Genomic DNA, 7,927 nt, shown 5'->3' with positions numbered 1-7,927 from the left:
AGAGTCTTGCCAAAGACAGTAGCAATGGCTTTGTTCTAAGTAAATTTAATGCAATATGCTTTGGCTAACAGCTGCAGCTTTGGAAAGGAGCAATTCACCTTCTCCCAAAAATAACCATGAGAAGCTAAATAACTGTCTGAGAAGCTAGTTTATGCACAGAAAGATTCAAAAGCCTGCAGTGCTAGCTAATATAATCAAACAGCTATCAAAAATCCTGGCCAGCTGAGCTAGTGAGTCCCAGGAGGGTCAAGAAAAAAGGGAGAGAAATAAAAATGCCTAAGGACAATTCTCTGTGTAGATTGAATATATGCTCTTTTATTCCGGGAAAGATAAGATGGAATAAAAGTGTGAAAGACCAACAGCTTTATGTATTAAAATACTTAAAGAAATAGTCATTATGGCATTAGTCCAGGACATATTATTTCATCTAACAGAGGTTAATACATTTCATAGATACTAGGGCCAGAAAAGGCTATTAGGATCACCTAGTCTATATTTAATATAACTCAGGTTCAGTAATAGATGCAGGGACCTGACAGGCAGACTGACAGACAGCAAAGTGTAAGGGCATTCCCAAGGTCCTTAAGAGAAAGGGGAGAGAGCCAGACACAATCTGTCAACCAATTCTCTAACAGAGGCAAGTGAACTTTGTCTGGAGACAAGACATTGTCTTACGATGAGGTCCAACTGCTTCACTGAAGTAGCAAGGTCTGTTCTGCAAGACTCTCCCAACCCTGTTGTGGTATGGACCAGAAGGGTCACCTTCCCTCACATTCAACAGCCACGGTTTGCTATGGGTGCACAGCACCTTGTCAGATCTCAGCTTTCCTCTTGCAACATGCAGGGGTCTCCTGCCCTCTCTCCCACTCAGCTACAGGTGGCTTTTGCTGAGTTACTGCAGAGAAAAGCCCATGGCTGCCTTGGGCTGGCTGCTGTCATTGTTCCATGCAAAACATGCAATTTCTTCTCCCAGTCCACCTCTCCAGCCAGCTGGCTGTGGGGGACGGGAGAGCAGCTGGGTTGGCTCTTTTCACAGCTCTTTCAAGCAGCCACATGACAACCAAGTGTGATAGCGCTGGTGGGTGGTCTGGCTGCAACCTGTGGCTTCTCACAAGGAGCATGGAGCAAGTTAAGTGCTTCAAAAGGCGGGTGTGTAGGAAGCTGCCTCAGATGCTACCCACTGCAGAGATGGGTAGATAGGTTGTAAGCTCTTCTCTCCCCTGAGCTCCAGCACTTTGCCTGGGACTGAAGAGACATACCGGGTATTTTTATTTCCACACCAAACTTAAGATGTTCACCACAGGCTTAAACAGAGGAGTGTGAACATCTTTCGAATTTACTTTTTGGGTTGTTTGTTTTCTAAACCTGCCCCTGTTTTGGAAGAAAAGAAGAAGGCTTTTAAAAAAAAGTAGTGGCTTGGAAATTTGCCCTAGTTTGTAAGTGGAAAAAAGTAAATACATAAATAATAAGAATCACATTTATTTTCACCACAAAAGACGCTTCACCATTTCCACACACATACCCCACCAAATCACTGCACTTACTGTAAAGGCTTCTCTTTTTCCAAGAGAGACAAAGGGTTTCTTTGAAAAGCTTTTGTTCCATGCTGGCATACTGGGCTGTAAAACCTGGGCCCAGCCCTGAGCTGCAGTTCCTGCTGGTGTCTGTTATCCTTTTTCTCCTTTGGCCTTGGGGCAACACAGAAAGAGCAAAGCAGAGAGTGAGGCCCCTTCTGAGCCTTATGTGCTTGCAGCTCACCCCTGAAAGAGAGCTCAGGTGACTTTGTTCTCCAGCTTCATTTGTATGCCATGGATCTAAACACCAATCATTCCTATTGATTTCATTATGAATTTGCCATGTGGAACAGCAGCCTTGTAGCTATAAGCAGAAAAAAAAACACTCCCACCAAAATAACAACAGTAAAAAGGAAACCCAGAACTTTCCTTTGCATTAGATGAACATCTTGGCATGTTAAAAATCACCCTTGAGCACCTCCCACTGAAAATTAAATGAAAGCCTCAGTTTTGTCATGGAAGCTGAAAATGTTATTGTTTGTGGGCATTCTTGATGTTACAATATATCTCATTTCAAATCATAACAGATGAGTGTTCTCCAAATTGTTGGTTCAAATGAGATAATACTCCATCATATTTCTCTGTCGAACACAAATCCACATGACTAGCACAATATAAATACAATCACTGGCTGGTATAAAAGCTTCAAATACTATTTTAAATCCTGCAAGTATTGATGGTGCTCAAAGTGACAGCGCAATGCTCTGTCAGTTCCCACTACCAATCTCATTAGGGAAGTAAACAGCTCTATCTTATTTTATCCTGTTCTATACATGATTGTTGTGGTTTAAACCCTAGCCAGACAGCTTGTTCACTCACTCCCAGTGAGTGGTGCTGGGCTGAGAGCAATCGAGGCCCCCCCCCCGGGGCTCTCTCCTTCCCTGCTCTTGGAGGAACGGGGAGGAGGATCGAAAGAGTGAAACTCCCACGGGTTGAGACAAGAACAGTCCAACAACCAATGTACAACACAAATCACCACCACTACCACCACCAACAACAATAAGAGAAAATAACAAGGGAAGAGAATACAATACCACCGGCCAAGAAATGAGTACCACCCGGAAGCCCATGTCCTTCCGGGTAACTCCCAGTTACATCCTGGGCATGATGTGCTGTGGTATGGAATACCTCTTTGGCTAGCCTGGGTCAGGTGTCCTGTCTCTGCTTCCTCCCGGCTTCCACTCCTCCCTGGCAGAGCATGAGGCTCACAAAGTCCTTGACCAAACCAAAACATCATTGTTATCAGCTCTCTTCCCAAGCCGAAAGTCAAAACACTGTACTGCACCAGCTACCAAGAAGGAGAAAAATGACTGCTACTGCTGAACCCAGGACAATGATGCACTAAAAAAGGACTTAAAAATTCCAGTAAATGAAAATATATGGTACAATGAACAGTTAAAAATGTCAATTGAATTAGTTGCTGTGTGATATCTTTTCAGCATTCAGTGTGAACACAGATGCTGCCTGTGGTTTATAGAGGTTTGTGCACAAGGAATGCGAAGTGGAACAAATAAGATTTGAATTTTTTTTTATAGCATTACATTGCAGATAGTTTTTTCTTTTTTTAATTAGCTCCTATTTCCACACCTTTGGCAACTGAATAATTCAGAGAAACTTGTCTTTGTTGTTGCTGTTGCAGTGGCTTCTTTCACAGAGAAGTAGCTCTTACAAATGGCAGGCAGCTTATTTATCATTTAGTTTAGAAATGACCCAACAATTAAACAATTAAAGTCACAGGGAGTGTGCTATGGTCTGCTCAGGGTCTTAAACCCAAACTAGCTGCCAGATGTGTGGTGACAAATTTATCCCAAGCCCTAACTGATGCCAGGACTGCTAAAGTTTGCTTCCCTTTCCATGAGATTTCCTACATGCTCCACCAAGTGGAGAAGCCTGAAGAAGTCAGTTTGGTGGAGCAGGGCTCAGGGAGCAGGTTCCTCACCAGTCGCTCAGCTCATCTAAGGGGGGACTGGAGAGACTCAGTGCCAGCGCAGCACTTCATCAACCTGTTGCTGCCTCCTGGCCTAATGTTACACCCTTAGCAATAAAACACAAGCTGGATATAAAATAGACACGAAGCCCATCACTCTCAGGACTTCAAAGCAACAGGCAATATTTTATATCAAAATAAACAAACAAATGCATGTAGACATAAGTGATGTTTATGCAGGAAGGGAATAGTCCCACCAGGTCTATTGCTAGAGAGCACAGCTTTGCACAAGTACTTTGTTGAAAAACTCCAGGGACAAGGTGTCGTATAAGGATTCCCTCGGGCTCCAAGCCTCCCTCTTGCTTCACAATGTGTGGGCAGGATACAGCTGTTCAGCTCCACTGCGTGCTCTTCTCATCCAAACTGTTCACATAATGCAAAAATTACATCCCTCAAGGCACTATGGAAATTCACATCCTAATACAGTTTCAAATGCCTATTTATTTCACAGCCCAGTGAAATATTATATCTGCTCCAGAATCCACTGTTTCAAACGATACTGCAGTGCCTCAATTAAGTCTGTGGGATTTCTTTGGTACCTAAAAAGGACAAGGAATTTCTTACCCTTTGCAGAATAACGAAAATAAGTATTTATTTTAAAAAAAAAAAAAAAAAGTCAGTGACATTTCCCCCCCCCCGCCCCATTCTTTCAAGGCACATTCAAACTTCAGGAAACTTGTGAATTACATAAAAGGTCATTCTGGGGGCTCAGCAGAAAGGACTATTTTAGGTTAAGTATTGCTCTATAGCCTGCTCACCTACTCCACCTGAGTACTCCCAATTCACAGGAGAAACAAAAAGGATTTCTGCTGCTATACGTCATACAAATGCAACATGATATGAAATGTTTATAGATGGACTTGAGAAATTCCTAACTCAATCTTTCAGCACTGACATTAGTTTGAAAAGTGGCCCTTATGTTTTCAGCATCCATTTCAAGGCTGGGAAGCAAGAACAGAATAATGAGCTCAGCTCAGCTCAGGGGAACTGGGGAACCTCTTTCCAACATCAGCCCTGACTAACCAGGATCCTTGTGTTGCCCCGGGGAGCCATACAAGGCCACGTCCACAAATGAAAGGGCTTACACACTCTCCCACTGAATACAGATCCTGGCCTCACCACCACACTGCATCAGGGAGGGTTTGCAGTAAAAAATCATTGTTTACTGTCATGTGCAATCTGTCTGTCTCTTTTGCTCACGTCCCTCAAATCTGCACTTCAGAAATGTTCATATGTGTCCTTTAGCTCAGTTGAAGGAGAAAAAGGCATTTGCCAGGTTATGCAATGGGAAGTATGGTAAAAACTCTGATTACAAACCCAAGCTGTGTGAAATGGTCAACAGAGAGCCCTGGAACAGGCAGCCTGTATTAAGCCCCAGATTCAATTCAAGCCATCAGAAAAGAAAAAAAAAAAAATGAAAGAGGATAATTGACATTTGGCAGCATCTGCCTTTTCAGGTACTGCCAAAATATTAGGCTTTCTCATCTGTTTTCCTCATTGGTTTTGCTTTGTTTTGTTTGGTTTTTTTTTTTTTGGGGGGGGGGTGATTTAAATCCTACAGTTGCAATTGATCTAACATGCCAAAGGTCCTTCCTGATAATTAGTGATTTTCTTGATCTCCTTTTTTTTATATGCCCTGTCCTCAGATGCCCATTGTCCCTCTAAATCTCTCTGCATCCCCTAAATCTTGATTAGATCTTGTAGGTTCTGTTTCTGTATTGCTTTCACTGCTGTAGGCTTTGTTTGCACTCCAGGTCTGTCATTCCACCAGGATCCAACTGTAGTTCAAAGATGCTCTTCTGTTCTTTGCCATAGGCTGTTCACCTAAACTACCCTTTTACAACAGTTGTAGCTGCTGTCCCAGTCGTCTGTGAACTGCTGTTCACCTCAGCATTCATCAAGAGGTACTAATAGCAAAGAGTCAGTATGAAACATATAATTCTGGATTAAACCTAAGGAAGAAACTTGGGCTTCATGATATAAAGCAGATTCAAGCATTCGGTTCAGGAATGGAATGGAAAAATCTAATTTACAATTTTACACTATATCAACACATTATGGAAGAAGGACCTAACCCAGACCTGAGGTTTGGATGTCTCTGTGATTTAAATCATTAAATCATCCTCCTGTTTAAATGCCCACATCACATATTTAGGGGCACAGGAAACAGCAGGAACATTTCACACTATTGACTGCCTCATGGTTAAGCCATGGCACAGGAGGACAAGACAAAGGAAACCTAAATCCAGGACCTAAGGCTGGGGCAACCAGTTAGAAGAGGGGGGAGCCAACATTCTAGCTGCTGCTTTCTAAAGTTTCTAGAGACTAAGGCCAAGGCAGAAGTCTTCACTCTCCTACATGACCTCACTTGCCCACAGTTGCACTTGGTCTTTCAATCTCAAAATCAGAGATTTTGCTTGCTCTTCAGGTAGCCCTGTAAGCTGTTTCCTACCTGGCTGCAAAGTTTCCTAGCATCAGTATGTTATGCAAAAGATGGTTTTGGACTGTCAGCTCTCTGTAGCAGTGGTAGGTGTGTTTTGAGCATGTTTAGTGGAATTAAGACCCTCAGGGCAGGGGATTTCGAAACAGAGAAGCCTATATTTTTGTAAATCAACCAAGCATAGGTAGAAGGTAAACACCATTCTCTTGGCCAAGATAGCAGTACTCCTACCCTGAAGTATAACAGAATCAACTTATTAAAGACTCTTCAAGAACATTTACACTCTTTTAGGGTATCTCAGATTCTGAGCTGCTTAGGAAGAGATCTGCTTGGTCACTGGTTTTCAGTGAGGATCTAGAAAAGGTCTTCCAGACTACACAGAACAACAGACACGGTAAACACTTGTGAGGAGGGAGGAAAAGGATCTCTTGGCAGAGATCTCCATGGGAAGACTGAATAAAAGGTGGCACATTATGAGGAGAATACTGCTTAAAGCAAACTAAACTAGACACCTGACACAAAACTCGCCTGCCCTGCTGCACGTTACTAGCCACTTACTGGCATTCTAAGATAGGGTTTGACATATGTTTTTCTTCTCTAACCCCCCAGCAAGGAAAGCAGTTTGTCTGCTGGCTGAGAGCCCCTTTGGAAATGCTGGCAGGTTCCCTTTTGACTTCCTTTCCCCGGCGTACCTTGCCCTGTGTTTTTTTGGCAGCAGAAGTGGTGACTTCAAAGGAAGCAGTGGGAATGAACTTTAAAAGGGTGGGCACTCAGTAGCAGCCACATTAGCAGCTGACTGTTTCTGAGAATTTGTCAAAAGAGAGTGGCCTCAGTAGCAAGGAATACATTACCAGGTACAGGGTACTTACAATGCAGAGAGAACAGCAGCCTGTTCTTTATCAGCTGCCAGGCTGGTGACTAGCTTTGGCAGACCAAATCAGGAGTCTTGGGAACAAAAAAGGCAGAATTTTCTGCAGTGTTTAGATCCTGCATTTGCAGACTGTCTTGCTAGAGACAGAAAGAGAAGAGGGAGATTACAGTTGTGATAATTTACATAGCAATGCCAGGTTTAGCGAAGCTGGATTCCAATTCACCTGGGAGAGGGCATTTGGATAGTGCCAGCTGTTAATGGAAGCACACACGGCATAGAGAGGCAATGAATTGTACAGTAGTGACATATACTTTGGAGAGATGGCACAGGAGTATCACAGTGGCAGACTTCTAACAGCTCTGGGTCTTCTGGGCACACCCAGCTTTTCTAAACCCATTCAGTATAGCTTCTAACACAATTATCACAGCCACATTTTCAAGCCAACGTTATGTCAGAAGCACTCAGTATATGGAGCTCTTTGGAAAATTGGCTCCTACTTTTTGGCAGTAATTGAAAGCTGAGCTCTTAGGAAAATGGGAGCTCTAAATGCTTGGATGACATTTCTCAACTTTGCTCACAAATAGGAGAACCTGCCACAAAGGCAATGACATCAGCTATCTTTTAAGTATATCACCATCAGACAGACTATTGTTACATTCGCTCTTCTATTTCATCTTTATGAGAACTATAAGGCAAAGTTAGCAAAAGCAGACTGACAAACCACTTCAGCATTCAGATTCAAATATTCCCTGTTTTAATAGACAGCTGTATCTAAACAGAAACAGTACTGATGTGCATGTAACAGTATGTGCCGTGCATGTCTGTTCCTTTAAATGAAAGGAAACACCAGGCAGTTATCTCCATCATCATTTATTATGTGACATAGGATGAACAATTACATACTGTGCAATAAGTTAAGTGAGGTTTTGATTGCTGCTGCATTTATGGATGGTTTATCCTGACCTTTCATAGCCTTAAAAACTAATAACTGAAGCAAAACGAAGTTTACCAGCTCCTTTCAGAAACTAGCCATGTGAGCACAACCAAATCACAGG

General features: G+C 42.7%; 1 long non-coding RNA gene across 1 annotated transcript; it reads right to left on the bottom strand.

Moving 5' to 3' along the window:
• Positions 1–335: 335 nt before the first annotated feature.
• Positions 336–7,001, bottom strand: LOC133274806 (uncharacterized). Its single transcript, XR_009745283.1, has 3 exons — positions 6,871–7,001; positions 4,337–4,502; positions 336–1,371 (listed from the first exon to the last, which is right to left on the bottom strand). It is a non-coding gene; the product is annotated as an uncharacterized LOC133274806 (long non-coding RNA).
• Positions 7,002–7,927: the final 926 nt, after the last annotated feature.

Source organism: Pezoporus flaviventris, unplaced genomic scaffold (assembly GCF_033815535.1).
Source record: "Pezoporus flaviventris isolate CSIRO_AGI_PZ_B2104156 unplaced genomic scaffold, CSIRO_AGI_Pfla_v1 ptg000036l, whole genome shotgun sequence".
Lineage (NCBI taxonomy): Eukaryota > Metazoa > Chordata > Aves > Psittaciformes > Psittacidae > Pezoporus > Pezoporus flaviventris.
The sequence above is the reverse complement of the archived record's forward strand: the minus strand, read 5'-3'. Positions and strand labels throughout refer to the sequence as shown.